Below are 22008 nucleotides of genomic sequence, written 5' to 3'. Positions count from 1 at the left end.
GGGCCTGGGGTGACTGGGTGATGGGCACTGAGGGGGGCACTTGTCAGGATGAGCACTGGATGTTATGCTATATGTTGGTAAATCGAACTCTAATAAAAAAATATACAAAAAAAAAAAAAAAAAACTATGGAAGGATTCTCAAATTCCTAGGGGTCTCACAACATATTCTCAATGAGTTCAGATTTCTCAAAACTATTTTTCAATGCTTTGTTTTAACTAATCTTTTAAAAATTGAAATAGCATATTCTTGATCTTCTAAATGACCTTTATTTTTATAACATGTTGTTTTTATAACATTTTTATAACAAAATCATGTAATTCCTGTGCCCAAAATTACAAGGAAAGCCAGAGAGCAATATGTAAATTTCTTTAGGTTTCCATATGTGTCACAGATTGACCAAAAACCTATAGGCCTCACTTTACGTGCTTGACAAGAAATAACTACTGGATGAGGACTCTATGCTGCCCAGTGTTTTACATATCAGAAAGCTATAAACTTTAATATTATATTATTTTAAATACGAGGATAGATTTTCAAAATAATAGCAAATATGCTTTCAGGAGAATCTATTCCAGTGTTATAAATTTACTAGTGTGACAAATATTTTAATTTCATTCATGATAAGTGTGTTGTCCTGAGACTGACTCCAACAACCCGCCTACCAGAGCAGGCATGAAGCTGCCGAGATATTCTGCCTCTATTTGTGAGTCAGTCGGTGTCCAAAGCTGAACTTCCATCAGGCATCTGAATGTAAGGGTGGCTTCCAGGTGAATCTGACTGCTGGTTCACTTCCCGGAGGCACAGGGCGTCAGGCACATCTTTCTCCAGTGAAACTGCCCCGTGGTTCAATATCCTGGGGTGCTTACCTTTGCTATTAGGGATTACAGTACTGTCTGAATTGGGAGCGGAGCAGCTAGGGTGGGAGGGGGTGTATCTACTAATTATAGACAGAAGTGGTCCAGGGATCAAGGGCAGGGAGAGCCTTTGGTTGAAGAAGCCGAGTATACAAACTGTGTCAAATACAGAAGCACAGTTGGGTGCTTCTTCAGCTCAAAGGTGTAAATCCACGTCCCATTTGATATAAAGTGAGATGAAAAGTGTGAGGAACAGGCACACGACAAGGTTTGACTTTGGGGCTCCGTATCCTTTGTCTTGGGGAATGATGAGGTCGTCATCTGTTGGCCCCGATCTGTGATTCGATGCTCTGGGTAACAGGGTCCCCCACCCCGCCGGGAATGCAGGCCTTTATCAGTTCTAAGGGATGAGTGGTAGATGTCAAGCTATATTCGACGTGCTTTCCAGAAATCTGCTAAGACTCCACAGGCAGCAGTGAGCATGCCCTCCCCGGTGCTGAGAGTAACAATGGGGAAGAGCCCCCCGTTCACAGGCCTGTGCTTTGGGGGTTCTAATGGATCTGTTGTAAGAGAACTGCTTGGTGAGCAGTAATGAATCTGCTGTAGATAAAGTAAATCAGAGCTGGAAATAGGGCAGGGTCTTCCACACTGGCCTGGGGCTGAGTAACTCAGATGGAGGCTGGCTGAGCCAATAATGAGTCTTTTGTTTAAGAAACTGGTGGCCTTGAGGCCTGAGGTTCTCATCATACATCACTGGGTTTATGAAAAGTCTATAGCCAGTCCAATAATTAATGTATCTATGACTAATTACTTCTTGAAGGGTTTTTTTTTTTTTTTGTCCCTTTTAGTCAGGGGAAGTGAGAGTGGGGGAGGTGGAAAAGAAAGAAACCCCAATAGGTGACAAGCCCACCAATGATTAACAATATCATTATGGCATTATTCTGACTCACAGTTTGCTTCAGGTTGGAGTTAAATTGCTGTTTTCAATGTTCAAATTGCTCATGGGTTGCTTAAAGTCTTTCATTCATACTTTAATTAGAAAACTTTGGTGTAGGACTTTAGACTTACTTTCAACTCTCACTCCACTCCTTGCCCTACTGTCCATGTTCCCATGTTCTAAAAAAAAAAAAAAAAAAAAAAAAAGGAAAAATAGGTTGATTGAATATATGCTATTTAAGTTCCACAAGACCAGGGAATACAACTTTCATGTTCACTGCAATATTCCCAGGGCTTAGGACAATGTCTGGCCTGTAGTTGGTTCCCAATAAATATCAGTTAACTAAATACTACTTTCCATACTGCCTTGCTTCAAACTTTAAAACAATATTAATCACTTCTAAGAAAGAGCAACTCTGGTAAGCTTTATACCAATTTCCCTTGCAGTGTTACACATTTATTTTTAAAGCAGCAACTCCTTTATTTAGATTAAGTAAAACAAATGAAAATAAGAAACATGTTGTAGGCTTACTTATTCAGTGTTCCAGTCATGTGAGACATCCTTAATTTTCTTTTTTTTTTTAAGATTTTATTTATTCATGAGAGACACAGGGGGAAAGAGAGAGAGAGGCAGAGACACAGGCAGAGGGAGAAGCAGGCTCCATGCAGGGAGCCTGACGTGAGGGCGGCGCTAAACCGCTGAGTCACCAGGGCTGCCCCATCCTTAATTTTCAACCATAAGTAATTCTGATATAAGACCCACTGGTAATATATTATCCATAAACAAGACATGCCTAATCAATACAATGAAAAGATAACCTACAGAATGAAAGAGAATATTTGCCAATCATGTATCTAATAAGAGGTTAATATACAAAATATATAAAGAACTCCTACAACTCAATAGCAATATAATCATCGAATTAAAAATAAGCAAGGGAAATGAATACACATTTTTCAAAAAAAAAAGATATTCAAGTGGCCAACAGGTACATGAAAAGGTGCTCAACATCACTCATCATCAGGAAGTGCACATCAATACCACAATGAGATATCACCTCCCATCTGTTAGAATGACTATGACCAAAAAGACAAGAGAGAACAAGTACTGGCAAGGATGTGGAGAAAAAGGTAGTCACTGTAGAAAACAGTATGGAGTTTCCTCATAGAATTAAAAATAGAACTAGCACATGATCCAGCAATCCCACTTTTGGGTATATAACCAAAGGAAATGAAATCACTATCCCAAAAAGATATCTGCACTCCCATGTTTATGCAGCATTATTTACAATAGCCAAGACATGGGAGCAACCTAATTGGCCATTGTAGAATGAATGAGAAAAGAGAACATTTATGTATTTATATTATTCAGCCATAAAAAGAAGGAAATCCTACCATATGCAACAACATAGATGAAACTTAAGGGCATTATTCTAAGTGAAATATGTCAGACAAGAGAATAAGGTGTATAGAAATGAAATACTGTATGGTCTCACTTATATGTGAATTCTAAAAAACAAAACCCATAGAAAGAGAGAATAGATTGGTGGTTACCAGAGGTGGGGGGGTGAGGAGTGGGAGAAATGGGTCAAGATGGTCAAAAAGCACAAACTTCCAATTATAACATCAATAATTTCTGGGGCTATAATGCACAGCATGGTGATTGTAGTTAATACTACTATATTGTATATTTGAAATTTGCTAAGAAAATATCTTCAAAGTTCTCATCACAAGAAAAAATGTTCTGTAACTACCTGTGATGGATGTTACCCAAGTGTAGTAATCATTTAGCAATATATACATATATTGATTATGATGCTGTACACCTTAAACCTATGCCATGTTATATGGCAATTATATCCCAAATAAATAAAACTAGAGGAAACAAAATGAGAGGTGTCTGTTGATACCTACAGACAACTCAAACATTTAGAGCAGATCAAAAGGAATTAGCCAAATAGGCAAGTCTTCTCAAAATCTGGGAGATGATGTCCTTCAGAGACCAAGATCACAGTGGACTTTGAAAGGACTCTCCTTGGAATGACCCACCTGACATTCCAGGCTTCAGCATCTGCCTCTGTTGACTCAGAGGGCAGCTTTCAGAGGTGTGACTTGAGTGTATCTCATGCTCATAGGCCTTCTGAGAAAGCAGCTGTGCTTCTCATCACCCTGGTTCAAGAAAAAAGGGCTGGCCCCAAGGGCAGCTACTTTATGGAGTGGTCTTAGGAGGGAGATTGGTATGTGATCTCTTTTTAGCTGGAAGGAGAATAACTATCTGTCACAGTTTAATCCTTTCTATGTGAGGGTTTGAATTTGAGATGGGCGGATCAGAGTATGCTATTCCAAAATACACAACTTTGACATAGGATTGTTTTTAGGTGAAGGCAAATGGCAAACAGAAGGCATAAGACAAGCCCTTTACCCTCCCTAAAGGTAGGGCATACATTGGTTGTCTCCCTTCCCTCCCCCATACCAGGAAGAGGAGATGACTGTCAGATTGAATCTACATAAGCAAACCTTACTGAAATATCCCTTATCTTCCACTAGTTTCCTTTACATATTTACCTTCTTACAATTTGCCTCCCCTAGAAGCACAAACCTTTCTCCTTCGTCTTGTGACCTCTCCCTAATTTATTGCTCTTCATTAAAATAGTATGCAAAATCTCAGGCCTAATTGCTTCTGTGGGTTTTTTATTTACTTCCTTTTCTGTGAGACCATTTGTACACATAAAAATTAAAATATTAATATCAAATAAGATTTGTATCCTTTTCTCCAGTTAACCTGTCTTTTGCCGGTTTAGTTCGCAGGGCCCCAGTCACGAAGCCTACGAAGGTAGAGGAACAAGTTTTTCCACCCCTACAAAGACCTATGGAGACCATCGGCACTTGCTGATCTGGGCAGGCAGAGAGAGAAGTGGCCGAAGTGACGAGTCCAGACAAGCCAAGACCAAGCATTGTCTGGAGCAGCCGAGTCTTCATAGCAGCAGCCCCAGCTGAAGGAGGAGCTCACGTTCATTCTCGAAAAGACAGCTGGGCTGCTGCCAGGGGCCGGGAGCAGAGCTGTCCACGGATGACCTTCCTTCCAGGCCCCGCAGCCCCCTGCGGAGGGCTGGCTCTGTCTCTCCTCCTGTCTCCTTAGCTAACCTGGAGGAGCCTCATGAACACATGTACAAGAAGAACTCTCCAGTTCTAAAATTCTAGAATTACACCCACCAAGCACAGTAAAAACTCATTAATGCAGACCACTTGTTCCAAGTTTCTAATTATTCCTTTTGGACTAAACTTAAGCTTATTTTGCTCAGCAAAATTTTATTATAGATAGCTCAAATTAAAGAGAGAATAAGCAGAGCAATTGTTTAGGATATTGAAGGGAACAAGCTATTAATTTAATATGTTAATTTCAAACTATTTTATCTATTTATTAAAAATTTATGACTCAGAAAACTTCAATTGCGTAGAATGAATCAATATTATTAACATTTATGCTTTTATTTTTAACAAATATTTACTGCTCCTATCTACGGGGCAGGCTCTTTGCTAAGTACCAGGACACGGAAACACAGATCAATCAAATGTGATGGAGTACCATAGGGTAATTTAAAAAAGAAAATGGAAGTACAACCTAAGAAATATCTTTAAGTGTTGAATTTTGCCACCCACAAAATATATATTTAAATGTGTACACAAATACAAATATACATATATACACGTGTGTGTGTGTGTATGTGTGTATAGATGGATGGATGGGTGGATGGATGGATGAAGGGGTAGGAAGGAGGAAGGGAGGAAGGAGGGAAAGAAGGAAGGAGGCAGGGAGGGAGAGAAGAGGGGAGGGAAGGAAGGAGGGAGGAAGGAAGGAGAAGGGGAAGGAAGGGAGAAGTTGCCCTCAAGCAGCTCAGAGACGATGAGGGGAGACAGACAGATGCTTGAACGACTGCATCGCGGAGCCAGAGGAATACGCACAGTGTGTTACACACGAAGAGGAGCATCTCCATCACCCCGGGGCTCGGGTCCAGAGACTTCCTGAGGGTAACTGGTGAGGAGGCCTGAGGATGGATCAGGTGACCGGACCAGAGGAAAAAGAGGGCGCCCCAGGCAACCACAGATAGTGGAGCCCACAGGGCAGGCCCAGCGGGAAGGACAGTCAGTTCTCACTGTGCACAGTAGTTATGTTCCGGGAACTGAGTGCAAATACTGCATTAGTGAATCCGGACCGCCGCCCCTAGGAAACACAGGGTTAGGCTCCGGGGAGCCCCAGGCATCGTTTTGTCAATCAAAACCCCATTTGTGTTAGGCAGCTTTGTTTGCCAACATCCTTGCAAAAGAAGCCTGTTTTATCGGCTGGCGGCTTGGAAACCTGCTCTTCCACATAACACCTTTCCTGTATAATGTTTAGGGAGTGTTTTTTTAAATTCTTCCAGAGCCTTCTGATCTGCCTCACATGCAAGTTTAATGTTTTTAACACCATATCACCTTTGAAACATGCAAGTGAGCCAGCCCTGAGAAGGGTTTAGCGTTTTCCTGGCCATAAATTTCTTTGCTTTTCCTCACAATAATGCCTCCTATGATCTTTTAAATCAGTCATCATCTCATGAATCCACAGGTAGCCCCTCTCCCATCTTTTCCATAGCTTCATCGTGCACTATAGATGTTGCTTTAGCACTGTCCAGAGTAACCTCTTATACAGATTGGCAAATTTCCTCATCCTTTTTCTGGGTGTAATGTATTGTTGATCCATTAACAGTGAACTCATCACCAAAAGTCAATAACTCACTCTTAAATGAAGTGCATCTAACACACAAATTTTCTCCATAGGCCACATCACAGCCTTCTTGCACTTAGGAACACCAAAAATCACCTCAGTGCTACAGCTGGGGGCCATTTTAAACAGTGAAATTACCAACAAAATTCACAAAAATTTTGAAAACATGGCATTTAATATAACTTATAAAGGATACTTGTTTATGAGCTGAAACAAGAAGGCAGAAGGTTGCCTTGTTTGACCTCAACTGGGAAGGTGTACATTGAGCAACTCAGATTTATCACAGCTTTGGGTATGTGTGTGAATGACCATGAAAGCACCACAAGGGTTGATTTGGGGATTACAAAAAATTTAGTGAGTATACAATTTCACAAATATGAAAGGCACAAATAATGGGGATCAAAAGTACTTGAAAATCACTTACCTGAAAAGGGACTGTGTCCGAAATATATAAATAACTCTAATAAGTCCAATAAAAAATAAATAAACCAATTAAAAAATTGGGCAAAAGATTTGAACAGACATTTTACCAAAAATAACATATGAATGGCAAATAAGATACTTAAAATCATTAGGTAAATGCAAATTAAAGCCACAATAAATTTGCCCAACATACTCATAAAATGGCTAAATAAATTAGACTGACAAAACCAAGTATTGGCAAGGATGTAAAACTAATGGAACTTTCACGCACTACTGGTCAGTATGTAAAATGGTGCATCTGCTCTGAAACCGGTTTGTCAATTTCTTATATGTTTAAAAATACCTGACTATGTGACTCAGAAATCTCACACCTAGGTATTTACCCAAGAAGAAGGAAGACATATGACTACACAATGACTTGTATACCTAAGTTCATAGCAGCTTTATTCAATTAGTCAAAAACTGGAGACAACTCAAATGTTCTTTTTTTCTTCTATCCATTCTTCAACAACTCAAATGTTGTTATTAATCAGCAATAAAACAGAGAACACTATGATACATGCAACAATGCATGCTGCATAAAGCATCTCTAGAGCATTATGCTAAATGACAGCAACCAGACCCAAAAGACTAAATGCTGCACAACACCATATTACGAAATGTTCCAAAAATCACAACTCAAATGACAGAAAGATCAGTGGTTGCCAAAACTCAGAGCCTGAAGGAAGGGACTGAGTGCAAAGCAGCAGAATAAAACTTTTTGAGGTGGCAGAGACTTTCTACATATTGATTATGGTTGTGGCTACCCCACCGTATGTCTGTTAAATATTACAAATTATGTGGCTAAAAATGTAAAGAATACCTCAATTAAGCTGATTTTGAAACCAAATAAAAATATTATCCTGGACAAAAGAAATCAAAACCAAAACTAAAGCAAACCAAATAGAACAGCAGCAAAAACAAAAACGAAAAGGTTTAAGCCTACAAAGCTTATTGATATATAGAAAACAAATGAACAGCCACACAATTTTGGAAGCTGGAGAGCAGATGGGTAAGTGGTATCTGGTAACTGGTAGGAGAGCAAAGAAAGTCTTTTCCCAAGTCAGCTCTGGGGAAAGTCGGGGAACAGCTTGACTCTTGTTGCCCAAAGGATAGATACTGGTAGATCCAGGTACCTCTTCTACTAGGGGTGGAAATGGGGCTGAAACAGGAAGTATGATTCAAAGTCTACTTGAGAAGCATATTATCAGACAATATAGGATGCCCAGTCCTATTGGAATTCCAGATTAAAAAAATGAATGGTTTTTAGTAGAAATATATCCCAAATACTACATTAGATATATTTACATTAAAAATTACCTACTCTGTTCCTGAAATTTAAATTTAACTAGGCATCCCATATTTCTATTTGCTAAGTCTGTCAACCCTACTTAGATGCCCTCTCCTACTTCGGCAGCAGACTGGAGGGTGATTCTCCAGAAAGAGTAAAGCAGAGTGTCATACAAGCACAGTAGGGTGGAGATGCTTCTTGGAACACAAAAGGATTGACTGCAAGTTTATGTAACTGAATTCTATATTCTATACCCTCACTATGTTCTCAGAGCACTTATAACCAGGCCTATTATCTCCAGGTGGCAGCTGGAAGATTCTTCCCTGGGGAAGATAATCAGCTCGAGGTAAAAGATCTAAAAATACTGACTTTGGAAGTTCTCCAGTGAAATTATCCCGTCAGGCCACTCTGTAGTGAAGACCATAGTTGACGAGCCTCTCCACACCGCATGCACACAGGACTCTCAGCGCTATAGGCTCCACTCTTAAATATGATCAAATAGCCAAGAAGCACCAGATGTATGAGGTAATCTAATAGGAATCGAAAATGAAACATGCACATGCACACAGGAAAAAAGACAATGCAAGGAAGAGAACATCTAAGAAGCCCGTCATTTATATCTTCTTATAAACAAGAGGATATTGAATACGTGAAATAAAATAGTATGCTATAAAAATTAAATACAGAACATAAAAGAGCTCCTAGAAACCAAAAATATGATAGGAAAAAAATCAAACTCGGTACAGGGTTACGAAATAAATTTGAAAAAAATTTCCCAGAAAATAGAGCAAAAAGATAGAGATAGGAAATAGAAAATAAAAGAGAAGAAATGAATAGCCCATTGTCTTCAATTGTAGAGCTCCGGAAGGGGGCCCAGCAGAAAAATGGATGGGAGGGAATCTTTAACTGGGTGACCATGTGCTCAACTAAAAATTCTCTTTCTATGTTTGAAGGGAAGAATGCATCCTGGGAACTGCTGACAGCCTCTGCTTCAATAATAAAAGCACATGTGAGGAAGATTGGTCTGCTAAGGTATGTAGGATGGATTTGGAGGAGAAAAGCTTAGCACCTTGCGGACAGTCAGTGTTTGCTGACCAAGGAGACAACTGTTAGGCCCGTGGATATAATTAGGAGGTATAATAAGAATAAAGACATGTGTGAAGGGATGAAGATCTGGACTCAGTGGTAGCCATATAGACAGACAGGACCAGAAAACTCCAAGGAGAAATTTGAAAAACAAAATGATACTTCTCAGTGAATTGACAAAGTTAGAAGACTCGCAGGCGCCCGAGTGGCTCAGTCGGTTAAGTGTCTGACTCTTGATTTCAGCTCAGGTCATGATCTCAGGGCCCTGGGATCCAGACTCACGTTAGGCTTCCAGCTCCTTCTACTCCTTCTACTCCTGTAGAGTTTCTTTCTCCTTTTCCCTCTCCCCGTCCCACTCAAATAAATAAATTAACTAAAAAAAAAAAAAAAAAAAGAAAGAAAGAAAGAAAGATTCCCAGGTCCTAGAGCCTGGCAGGTAGTAACAGAGTGCCAGCATGCCTAGAAATGGAGACCTAGAGGGGGGCTGCCTGCCAGAAACAAAGATGATGAGTTCAGTTTTGGACATTTTGAGTTAATTGAAGGGAAAACGAGTTCTGGCAATGAATGAAGCTCTATTTAAATAATGCACACATAAAATTGACTAGTAAAGTAGTCTCAGAGGAGTGCTTATTATCTCAAACAAAAAGAACATCCTCCAGTTATTTTTTAACAGATAAAACTTAACCTCTGAGCAAATATAATGAATTAAAATAGATCAGGGCCTTATCAGACAGATAGATAAAAGAGGGGCCATTAACATAAAAAGTGAAGCCAGAGCTTAGTTCCTGTACTCTCAGGTAGGAAAAGCCAGACTGCAAATTTGTTCTGAACTTAGACTGCCAATAAATTCAGCTTCAGCCTGCTGGAAGATTATAAAGGTATTATGGGCCATTCCACAGCCATTCCTGGACAACAGATGCTTCTAGCCATTTTAAGACACCATTCGGTTGATGTACCATCAGGGAGGGAGGGGACTGTGGCTCAGTAACATGGGAGTGGTGAGACTCTGTAAATCAACCCAGAAAGTGAGGTTCTACATGTCAATGGAACCTCATAGCAACTGGAGATCTGTTCTTTTTGTGTACTTGTTCATATTTGGTGTTAATGTGTTAATCCTGGTTTATTTGTTTGTTTTTTGGTGCCATTACTTTACAAGAACAGATTGGGAGAATATTGTAAGAAAATCTTTCAATATAAATGTCAAACCTTAACAGATGTTATATTTACACAGGGTTTCAGAGTTAAACTTCTGAAAGAGAATAATAGAATAATTGTGGTCATCTAAATAACATGTTATTAGCCAAGGAACTGTTGGCTAAGCATGACTCATAGCCTTTTCTGGGTAACTAAATAAATTGCTTCACAATTACCCTTAAAAAAAAAATCACTGGGTGCCTGGGCGGCTCAGTTGGGTAAGCGTCCAACTCTTGATTTTGGCTCAAGTCATGATCTCAGGGTTGTGGGATCGAGCCCCGTGTGGTGTCCTGCACTCAGCGAGGAGGGTGCTTCAGATTCTCTCTCCCTCTTCCTCTGCCCCTACATGAACTTGCATTCTTTCTCTCTCTCAAATAAATTAATAAATCTGTTTTTTTTTTAAATCACAAAACTAATAAGCTCTGAACACAGGAAAGCAGACAGAAGTGTGAGCAATTGAGAGATCTTTCCTAGGAACTGCTACTGAAGGGAGCATCTTTACGACGACGCACTTTGAAGGCTAATGAACAGGGAGGTTTACCTGTCTACAGGAGTCAAGTCAGCTGTTCTGAGAAAGTGCACAACAGAACTAAACTAGCAGAAAATGGTAACACTAGTTGGAACGAACAAGGCAGAGTTACCATGGATAACGCGAGAAACTAGAACACAAATGGGGCTGAATAGTGAGCCCTATCCTCCCTTTGAGTTCAGTCACTCCCCATTCTGTAGCATGCCAAGCCCTGAGGGAGGCAGAGGCAGGGAAAGTACCCAGGCAGCCCTCGGGGACAGGCCAGCAATGAGCTATCTGCTCTGGGTACCTGCCTGTGAAGTGCAGCGATCGAAGGTGAATAAGGTTGAAATTACTCAAAATTACTTGTTAAGTGCTGTGCATATATAGTGGCAACTTCTGCTGTACCTTAAGCAAAATCTCTTTCTAGAGATTTCTATGTGGCTTATTTTTCACTGTTCTTTCCTGCTTTTTAAAAAATCTACAGTGATGAGTTAAATATGAGTTAATATCTATAATCCCAAACCTTCATCTGCTGAATGGGAATATCCCCCAACAGGTGCCATTAATAGTAATTATCTTAAGAATCCCTATCCGTTTGGAGTTTTGAACTTCTTATATTTGGTTTTGCTACATTCTCCTCTCTGTCCACTCTTTATGTCTAAAAGTAACGGAGAGCAGCACATGTCAAATTTCTGTGTGTATATAATCACCCGGGGATCTTGTCTGATTCTCATCAATAGGTCTGGTCTAAGTTTCTAATAAGCTCCCAGGCGATGCGAATGCTACTGCTATTCAGACTTCAAGTTGAGTACGAAGGCTGTAGAGAATATATATTTGCTCAAAAAACTTTTATTGTTCTCATAGACTAGGTACTAAAATTCGAACAAATGGGAAGCTATTTTATAAAAGGGCTTATTTTGCAAGTAGTTAATACAGGTATTCAGTGGTGCCACATACAGGCATGCTGGTTATGCTCTGAGCAAGGATTCTGGCCAATGGGACAAGCCAGCTCCAAAATCAGCTAAACCTTTCTCATCAGAACTGTGCTCCCAGGCAAAGTTGTGTCTGCCAGGAAGGGGAGCCCTCCAAGGCATGCTTATATTTTCCCAAGGAAGGGTCAGCTTTCTCTAATTTGCACAAAGGCATGGGCTTTGCATGGACTAAGTGTGGCAATTTTAGCAATTTCAGTTTAATGAGAAGAAAATAAGAATTCAACACCACTGAAAAGGAAAAAAATTGGCCATTTTAAAAATCAAGTTATTTTTATTAATTTAAATCCTAACATAATATTCCTTGAACAATTTTGAACATTTTTGAATAATAAACAATGTTTTGTCATTTTAAAAAGAATTTATTACCATATTAGAAGTATAGTTAACCTACCATATTATATTGGTTTCAGGTACACAATGTAGTGATTCAACAACATATTACATGATGCTCACCACTGAAGGGTAATTACCATCGTCACCATAGAATGTTATTACAATGTTATTGACTGTATTCCCTATACTTTTCAACTCTGTGACTTATTTATAACTGTAAGTTTGTGCCTCTTAATCCTCTTTATCTATTCCGTACTTCCCCCCACTTCCTCCTCTCTGGCAACCACCACTTTGTTCTCTGTATTCATAAGTCTATTTCTGGTCTTTGTTTGTTTGTTCATTTGAACAATAAACATATCCTAATTTACCTGTATTTTGTCCCTCCAGAGGGTGCAAAATTTTCAAAGAATAGTATTAGTAAACTTCAGCGATTAGCAAACAACAAAAAAGTTTTTTGTTTTTGTTTTAACTAACAGCATATTAGATTATATCTTTATTCCCCCAAAGCAGTTGATTTGCCTGACATAAATGACATCTTAAAACATTTCTGTATTTTACTATGTTCCTTGATAAGAAATTTAATCAGGAACAGGATCAATGTTTTTTTCTTCCACCATATCTATGTGTCGGTTCACAGCATACTACCCCAAAATACGGCACCTTAGCATATTTTAAGCAGGAAGCTCCTCCTGATCTCACCCCCTCACCCTATTCCCTGAAACAAATCATAAAATCCTCATGTGAGAGGCAACCTTCCTATACCCACAGGAAAGAAACATCTTTATGTCCAAAGAGGACACCAAAAGGAATCCTAATAAATAAGCCTTGCTGTATTTCCCCCACAATTACAAATACTTCATAATCCTTCATCTCTCATATTCCTCCATAACCAGCCACTCTTCACCAAACTTAGCATGAAAATACACAGGTCTGTTTCTTTAGATCTTTATTTCCTCCTGAAGATTCCCATGCCACATAAAGCTTATGTTAAATAAATTTGCACGCTTTTCTGCTGTTCATCTGTCTTTGTCAGCTTCATTCTCAGACCTAGCCATGGACCCTAATGGGGTCAAGGAAAAAACATTTTCCTCTCCTGCAATGTATCTATTCTCTAATTTCAAAAGGAGTTTAATAATCTCTATTATAATAAAAATATAACCATGCTAGAATCGTAAGCTAGTATGATTTCATTTCAAAAAGAAATGAGGGATCCCTGGGTGGCGCAGAGGTTTAGCTTCTGCCTTTGGCCCAGAGCGCGAGCCTGGAGACCCGGGATCAAATCCCACGTCGGGTTCCCGGTGCATGGAGCCTGCTTCTCCCTCTGCCTGTGTCTCTGCCTCTCTCTCTCTCTCTCTGTGTGTGTGACTATCATAAATAATAAATAAATAAATAAATAAATAAATAAATAAATAAATAAATAAATAGAAATGAAAACAAAGACAAAGTAATGACAGAAAAACAGAGGTAAAAATTATTTCCATTTACCTAGGAAAAAATAGAATTTTGTTTTCAAGGTAACAGGTTGAGCCCATACTCCAGCTCTCTCCCTCACATCAAGCAGAAATGACAGAAAAGACTATATGCACATGCATATGGATTTTTTTTTTTTTGAGTAGGCTCCCATCATAGGGCTTGAACTCACAACCCTGAGATCAAGACCTGAGCTGAGATCAAGAGTCAGATGCTTAACTGACTGAGCCACCCAGGCACCCCTGTGGATGTTCTTAAGTTTGAGCCTTTTAAAGGGCCTCATGTAAAGGCTGGGAGTTGCCAAGGTTATAGAGAACTCTAGAAAAGAGGAGAAGCCCATTTTTAGGTAAGCATTTCCAATCATACTTAAAGGATCTCTGACGAAAGGAATCTGAAGCTCCAAGACTCCTGAAATCTATTTCAATTTACATCCTAAATAACTATTCATTTTCTTTTTTTAAACTATTCGTTTTCATAAACAATTTTGTATTCTTGCCCTTAGAGGAAGTATTTCAAATTGTAGAATCTTCAGAACCCACAAGGCTTAAGGGATCCTGTATCAGAGAGATGAGGAATGTCATATCCATGGTGTATGTATAGGTTTTTATGAAAAATGACCTATGTTATGAAAAACAGAATAGGGGTCTTGAATATGAAAATTATAATTGCTGAAATTTAAAAATAATTTAATGGATGGTTTTGAAAAGCAAAATGGACATATATATATAGAGAGAGAGAGAGAAAGAGTGAATTAGAGGACAAGAAGGCCCAGGAAGGAATTCTTTCAGCATCCAATGATGAAAATTTAAAAGTGGAGAGACATATAAGATATATCTGTCTCAAAGGTTTTCCAAAAGGACAAATATGGTAGGTGGAAGCCAGCAACGTGTGAAGGAATGATGGCTGAGAATTGCCCAGGAACAAAGAATCCTTGGATTGAAAGGGAGGGCCTACTGCAATAAAATAAATAATATTATAATATAATATAATATGATATAATATAATATAATATAATTAAATAAAAAGAAAGGTCCAACTGAATATGAGAGGATAAGTAAGAATAAAAACAAATACTCAGGCATACAGTATTGAAATTTTAGAATACCAAGGATAAATTTCCAAAAGTAACTAGTGAAGAGGCAGGTTACCCAAAAAGAACCAGGGTCAGATCAACACCTGACATCTCACCTGACTGGAGTTTGAGCACCAAGTTGTGGACTCAGAGCTGAAACACTGGTTAGAATCTTTTTGAGCAGCAGTTCTGGAATGCCTACTCCATTCCTTAAGCCCTAAGAATTGTTATTAAACTTATATTTTGCTTTTCAACCTTAGGGTTGATTATAAAATATAAGATATTTCACATTCCTATGAGTTTTTCATATGGACTCATACATCATCTTCTGTATAGTTGTTCTGTACATTTTCTTTTTTGGACTTTTTGAGAAGTTGAAGAAATCACCTAAATGATAAATGGTGACCAAAAATCATAGGGGAAAATATGGTCTCTCATTGGAAAGGACCCATCTAACAGTATCCCTCCATCCTTTTCTAGGTTAGAAAGCTCAGAAAGCCATAATGAAAATGTTTCATTATATTAAGAATACAATTTAGCAAGCTGAATGACAAAATTTATTGAGTAGCATTGTAATGTTCCAGTGTTAGTATATATTCTATCGGCAATTTCCCCTAAGTTAGATGGAAATAAGGCTGATAGACTCCAATGCCCAGCGGAATGTCTGGCACATAATAAGGAGTTAATAACTATTTTTAAATAAATAAATGGCTGAATAAATGAATATGGGATAAAGCGTAAATGGGAAGAGAGATTACTGATGTACACAGCAATGGTGATGGCTGTAAGTGACCCGATATAGCTACAGGCACTTTGAAGAACATGTCTGTATCAGAGATATAATAATTAAAAACTGTTCAGTTCTAAGGTCAGCAGAAACACAAAAATAATAATAAATAAAATAACTGAAAATTTTAAAATTGAAATATTGGTCTAGCAAAACGCCTCTTCTCAATATCATGAGTTGACTTGTGTCTCCCAAAAAAGATATGCTGGAGTCCTAATACATAGTAGCCCAGGATGTGACCTTATTTGAAAAGAGAAGTCTTTACAGAGGTAGTTAAGCTAAAATGAGGTCATTTGGGTGGGCCCTAATTCAAACTGACTGGTATCCTTACACAAATGGGAAATTGAGATACAGAGATAGACATGCACAGAAGGAAGACTGCAAAGAGACTCTGGAAAAATACCATGTGACAATGGGAATTATGCTGCCTCAAGCCAAAGAACATGTAAGACTACCAAAAGCTGGAAGAGTCAAGAAAGTATTCTTTTCCTACAGGTTTCAAAGGAGCATGACCTTGCCAAAACCTGGATTTTGGACTTCTGGCTCCTAGATCTGTGAGACAATAAATTCCTGTTGCTTTTAGCCACCTAGATTATGGTACTCTGTTATGGTAGCCCTATACACTCAGCATAATCACTTCATATTGCAGTTAAACCGATCAGGGTATTAAAAGATAAACTGAGCTCTATTACAATTACAAGTTTATTGAGCAAAAATTGATTCAAATCAAGCAGTGCCAAATTGGAAGTTGTTAGAAGCAATCCACTGACAGGAGCTAAAGGAAAGACTTTTACAGAAAAGAGGGCAAAGCAAAGAAATTGCCTGTAGCTTAAGTAGTTGCATTATTTGGGAAAGCCCACTTGGCTCTTTGTGATTGGTTTTCATTAGGATATGATTTCTTAACCTTGAGGCTTGGATTTGGTTTGCTTTCATAGGGCATTAAAGCCAACTTAGTCTAATGGCCTCCTTCATGAATTAAAAGAGTTTCCATTTAAGTTTATAATTACAGATAAGGAAGTATTGTTTTGCAATCATCACTGTATAAGGGCAAAGTGACAAATTCTCATTTGTCAAACATTTATTGGGACACCTGGGTAGCCCAGTGGTTGAGCATCTGCCTTTGGCTCAGGTAGTGATCCTGGGGTCCTGGGATCGAGTTCTGTGTTGGGCTCCCCTGCAGGGTGCCTGTTTCTCGCTCTGCCTATGTCTCTGCCTCTCTCTGTGTGTCTCTCATGAGTAAATAAATAAAATATTTTTAAAAAATTTATTAGATATAATTTTGAAATTAAAAAAAATTTTTTTTGATTTATTTGAGAGAGAGAGAGAGAGCACACAGAGCGAAGGAGAAGCAGATTCCCCATTGAGCAGAGAGCTCAAGTGGGGCTCAATCCCAGGACTCCGAGATCTTGACTTGAGCTGAAGGCAGATGCCTGACCAACCCTGGCACCCCTTGAAATTGTTTAATGTCACTGTGAAATGAATTAGTTCCCAAATTAATGTATTTAATCTTTAAAATTCACATGATTAGAAAGAACCATCAATGCCAGTAGGCCAAATTCAGATTATAGTTAAGTGTTTTCAAATTACCTGCATTTTATTTTGAAAAAAAAAAATCAACAATTTCAAACATGTGACAATTTCACTAGAAATATATTAAATGAAATAAATATAAATAAAAATTATGATGACAACATAAGGACAGGCATATAGATCGGTGGAATAAAATTGAGGGTTCAGAAATAAACTGATACATTTATGGTTAATTGCTTTTTGACGAGGGGCAATTCAATTGGGATAGGGTAGTCTTTTCAAAATGATGCCAGGTGGGGCAACATGCAAAAGAATTCAGTTGGACCCTTGTTTCAGACCATTAAAAAAAAATAACACAGATCATAGACTGAAGTCTAAAACCTAAAACTATAAAACTGTTAGAAGAAAAACACAGGAATAAACCCTAAGAGACCTTGTATTAGGCAATAGTTTCTTAGCTATGACACCAAAAGTACAAACTGAGAAAAATTGGGACTTCATAAAAATTTAAAAATTTTAGACTGCAAATGACATCATCAAAAAAGTGAAAAGTCAACGTACAAAATGGAAGAAAATGTTTGCAAATCATATATTAGATAAGACACTTGTATCTGGAATATATAAAGAATTCATCCAATTTAACAATAAAACATCACCCCGATTTTTAAATGTCAAAGGATGTGAATATCTTGAATTAGATAAATCTAATTTAGAGAAGATTCTCTAAAGAAGATATACAGAGGGCCAATAAACGCATGAAAACATGGTCAATATCACTAATCATTAGGGAAATACAAACTAAAATCACAATAAGATACCGCTCCATCACCACTAGGAGTTATAATCAAAAAGGTATACAATGACAAATGTTGGTAACATGTAAAGACATGAGAATCCTCACACATTGCTGGCAGGACTGTAAAATGGTGCAGCGGTTTTTGGCAATTCTTGAAAAATTTAAAAATAGAGTTACCCAATCACCCAGCAATTCTGCTCCTAGGTATGTACCCAAGAGAACTGGAAATGTATGTTCATACAAAAACTTACACAAATGTTCACAGCTCCAAAGTAGAACTGAAATGTCTACCAATTAACAGACAAATTGCATTATCTATGCAATGGAATATTATTTGACCATGAAGACTAATAAAGTACTGACACCTGCTATGATGAGTTATTTACTCCTGTGTAGCCGTGTTTTAGATTTATCGATTTGACTATAAACTCTAGAGACCAAATACTGGGTCTGGTTTTGTTTACTATTATATCTTAGTATTTACTATGGTACCTAGATATTTGTTGAATGAAGTTAAGAAATAACATGCCAGGGCGGCCCTGGTGGCTCAGCGGTTTAACGCCGCCTTCAGCCCAGGACCTGGTCCTGGAGACCTGGGGATCGAGTCCCACATCAGTCCCTGCATGGAGTCTGCTTTTCCCTCTGCACCCCGTGTTTCTGCCTCTCTCTCGCTCTCATTAATAAATAAATAAAATCTTTTAAAAAAAAGAAATAACCATTGCAAAATTACTATACAATAAAATAATCTGAACTTTCTCAGTTAAAACATCCCAGAGCAGGGGCTGTGGAAGAAAATGGGTGGTTCCTCAGAGAGAGAAGATACGTGATCACATGAAGTAACCTCCTTCATTGCCAATCTCGGGATCCACCAGGTCCATCAATGTTACGGACCAGGGGGACTGCCTGTGTTTTCCAATCTTTATTGTAACTATCCTGTATTTTTGGTATGTGCAGAGTTGGAGGATGGAGCACAATTCCCAAGTCTTTGGACCAAGAGAAATTCCATCAGACTTGATAGAAAGACTGCACATCACCTAGACAACTTGGCATGTTTAATAAATATTCCAAAAAATAGGTCCACAAGAATAAATAACAGGAAGCTTTGACCCAATTATGAAAGTCAGAGAACTCTGTTTTTTTTTCTTAAATATGAGTAATCTGAGGTCTGAAGGAAGAGGAGAAACTCATTTCACTGAAGAGAGGGGTTAAAAAGTGTTACAAGTAAAAGACACAATACAAGAAGGCCCAAGAGGGAGAAAATGAGCAAAGGCATGGAATAAGCTAAAATGAAGAGAGAAGGAGGTTTGCGTAGCACTTTAAAGCCCATGTTAACGATTTTGTACTTATCTTCAGGGTTTCAGGAAGTCATTTAAATAGTTTTACTCAAAAGGGGTTAATGCAATCAGGTGTCACTGAAAAGATCACTTTGCCTCTCAACTCCTTTCTGGGATCTTTTGTTGGCCAAGATGTACACCAGCATCTCAGTTGCTCCATTAAGGTAAATATATGATATGTAACAAATGAGCACCAAAGCGGCACCAGAGGCAGCAGCAGAAGGCTGTGATGGAGGAGGATAAACAGCTATTTTAATTTCTAAGGACTTTTGTTATTTTTTTGTTATGAAAACAAATGGGCTTCTCAATATTTTTGAAGATACTATACTTATTTTTAGAGCTTTTCTTATTTTCTCTATTAAGCATTCTCTTAATTACATTTCTTTCTTCTCTCATGATGTGTTTTCTCAAATACATGGTGATTTTCTCTTCTGTCTTTGTGCTTTCCAGGATCCTTACTTGTTCATGAATGCAGCTTCTGACAACAACTATGGAATAGAAGGAAATATTATTCCAATATTATTGGAAAAATTGTATTGGTAGTTCACAGTTAATAGGGATCTTCCATGCCTCTCCATCCCTGGAACCTGAGTCTGCTTATATGGATAGAAAATGTCACTGTTGTTTGTTGCTCAGTCCAAGCAGAAACCAGCCAAGCTGCTCCAAGCACAGTTCCCTAAGGAATCATCCCAGCAATTGTGACTTGGACCCCTCCTTGTAATGTTATATCCTGAGGACATGCCCTAGACTTTCACAGAAGTTCTCTCCTGCCCCTATTTTGGATAAAATTTCCTGTAGACTTGTTTCTCTATAAATGTGACCCTGTCTGTTTTCCCTCTTGCAGGAATTTCTCACAGTTTCAGCTTGCTGATGGCACGCTTTCACACTTTCCAGTGCACTAAGTTATACAAGTACATTCCTTTTTCAAACAATGCCAAGAAAAAGTTGGGTTAGTGGAGAAGGTAGATATCATAATAAATATAATTTTGTTTATATGCAAAATAAACAAAATGTGCAAAAAAAAAAGTCTACAATGTTGTGGCTACTGAGGATCACATTGTGAAGATCAGTTACTAACCGTGGTACACTCCGCAGTAAATCAGATGGCACCATCAAGAAAATGTCCTGCTAAAAGTAAAGAGTTCCATTGGACTTACAGTGGCATTCCTTTATGGTCAAACTTTCTCTACAGCCTTTAACTTTAGTAATTTCCAGGATAAAACTGTGTATTCCATGACAGTATGCTGCACAACATAGGCCCACAATGAAGAATTTCTACAACCATTAGAGCAGATGCGAGTTATTTTTTGATAGGAAAAAAAGCCTCATTTTCACTGCATTAGCCAAACAGGTTCATCTTTTGTGCCATCAAGAATATAATTCAATGTCTCACAATACATACAATGTAACAAACTTACCCTCTTCCGCATGGTATCAAAAGCATTTCACTTGTATTTTTAGCATAAATTAATACCTGCATTTAAGGGAACTATGGTGGGGGTAACCATATAATTTGTCATCTAACTAGGAACACTTTGAGAATAAAAATAGGTGCTTTTTTTTTTTAGAGTTTATTTATTTATTCATGAGAGACACAGAGAAAGAGGCAGAGACACAGGCAGAAGGAGAAGCAGGCTCCCTGCAGGGAGCCGGATGCGGGACTCCATCCCCGGACCCTGGGATCATGACCTGAGCCAGAGGCAGAAGCTCAACCACTGAGCCACCCAGGTGCCACAAAAGTAGGTGCTACTAATATTTACTTCCAGAAACAGGGACAAATTGAGACTATTTCAGGCAAACCAGGATGTACGATGATCCTAAACATAACCTGGAACCCTTTTCAAATATCTAAGAGTCTAACATGTATGTTACATGTTTATTCTTCCCAGTCCTCTTTCCACCAGTGTAATTAGGCAGATTAATGGACAGCAAATCAGGAAACATGAAAATTTCCTTCCAGTTCTACTGAATCACACGGGGGAATAGTTTTTACAATTTGAATTATCTACTTATTTAAATAAAAGAATGTCTGTCAAATGGGAAGACTGGAACTATTTTTTTTAGCATTATCTGAGGGTTACAACACGGAGGCAGCTTTCAACCCTTTATAGTCATGTGGCTTTGGAGTTCCTGTGCATTACATTGCATCCTTAAAACAAATTAATCAAGGCAAATGGTATAACCTATCCAATTTACTAAAAAAGGAGAACAATATGCAAAGAAGTAAGGTTATTTTATAATCTAATAATAAAATAAATATTAGTTTTTTTAATTCCAGATAGTTAACGTACAGTGTTAAATTAGTTTCAGGTGTATGGTATAGTGATTCGATAATTCTGTATATTACTCAGTGCTCATCAAGGTAAGTGTACTCTTGCACTTGTTGTGATGAGCACCAGGTGATGTATTAAATTGTTAAATTACTATATTATATATTTGAAACTAATATAACACTGTATGTCAACTAAAAAAGAATTAAAATTAAAACTTTTTTAAAAATGTTAAATGTTCTCTTAATTCCTTTCACCTATTTCATCCATCCTCCTACTCACCTCCCCACTGGTTTTCTGTAGTCAAGAGCCTGTTTTTTGGTTTCT

The 22008-nt window shown here is 38.2% G+C and overlaps 3 long non-coding RNA genes across 7 annotated transcripts in view; 2 read left to right on the top strand and 1 right to left on the bottom strand.

The window, feature by feature from the left end:
- The window catches only part of LOC140626463 (uncharacterized), a 51024-nt gene extending 45864 nt beyond the window's left edge, over window positions 1-5160 (top strand). Inside the window, exon 3 of the long non-coding RNA XR_012025634.1 lies at window positions 4593-5160. This is a non-coding gene — a long non-coding RNA (uncharacterized lncRNA). The remainder of the gene's footprint in view (window positions 1-4592) is intronic.
- Window positions 1-22008, bottom strand: part of LOC140626462 (uncharacterized) — a 159655-nt gene that overhangs the window by 60946 nt on the left and 76701 nt on the right. For all 3 annotated transcript variants that reach the window (XR_012025632.1, XR_012025633.1, XR_012025631.1), the window contains one exon: window positions 1924-1971. This is a non-coding gene — a long non-coding RNA (uncharacterized lncRNA). The remainder of the gene's footprint in view (window positions 1-1923; window positions 1972-22008) is intronic.
- LOC140626461 (uncharacterized) lies at window positions 8560-20249 on the top strand. 3 transcript variants are annotated; one of them, XR_012025630.1, is made up of 5 exons: window positions 8560-8652; window positions 9260-9338; window positions 12500-12551; window positions 16247-16305; window positions 19862-20249. It is a non-coding gene; the product is annotated as an uncharacterized lncRNA (long non-coding RNA). The 3 variants fall into 3 exon arrangements; XR_012025629.1 differs by lacking the exon at window positions 16247-16305; XR_012025628.1 differs by lacking the exons at window positions 12500-12551; window positions 16247-16305; window positions 19862-20249 and adding an exon at window positions 11007-11459.

The sequence above is a fragment of the Canis lupus genome, chromosome 37 (genome assembly GCF_048164855.1).
Source record: "Canis lupus baileyi chromosome 37, mCanLup2.hap1, whole genome shotgun sequence".
NCBI lineage: Eukaryota > Metazoa > Chordata > Mammalia > Carnivora > Canidae > Canis > Canis lupus.
Note: the sequence above shows the minus strand (reverse complement) of the source record. Positions and strands in the feature narration are given on the sequence as shown.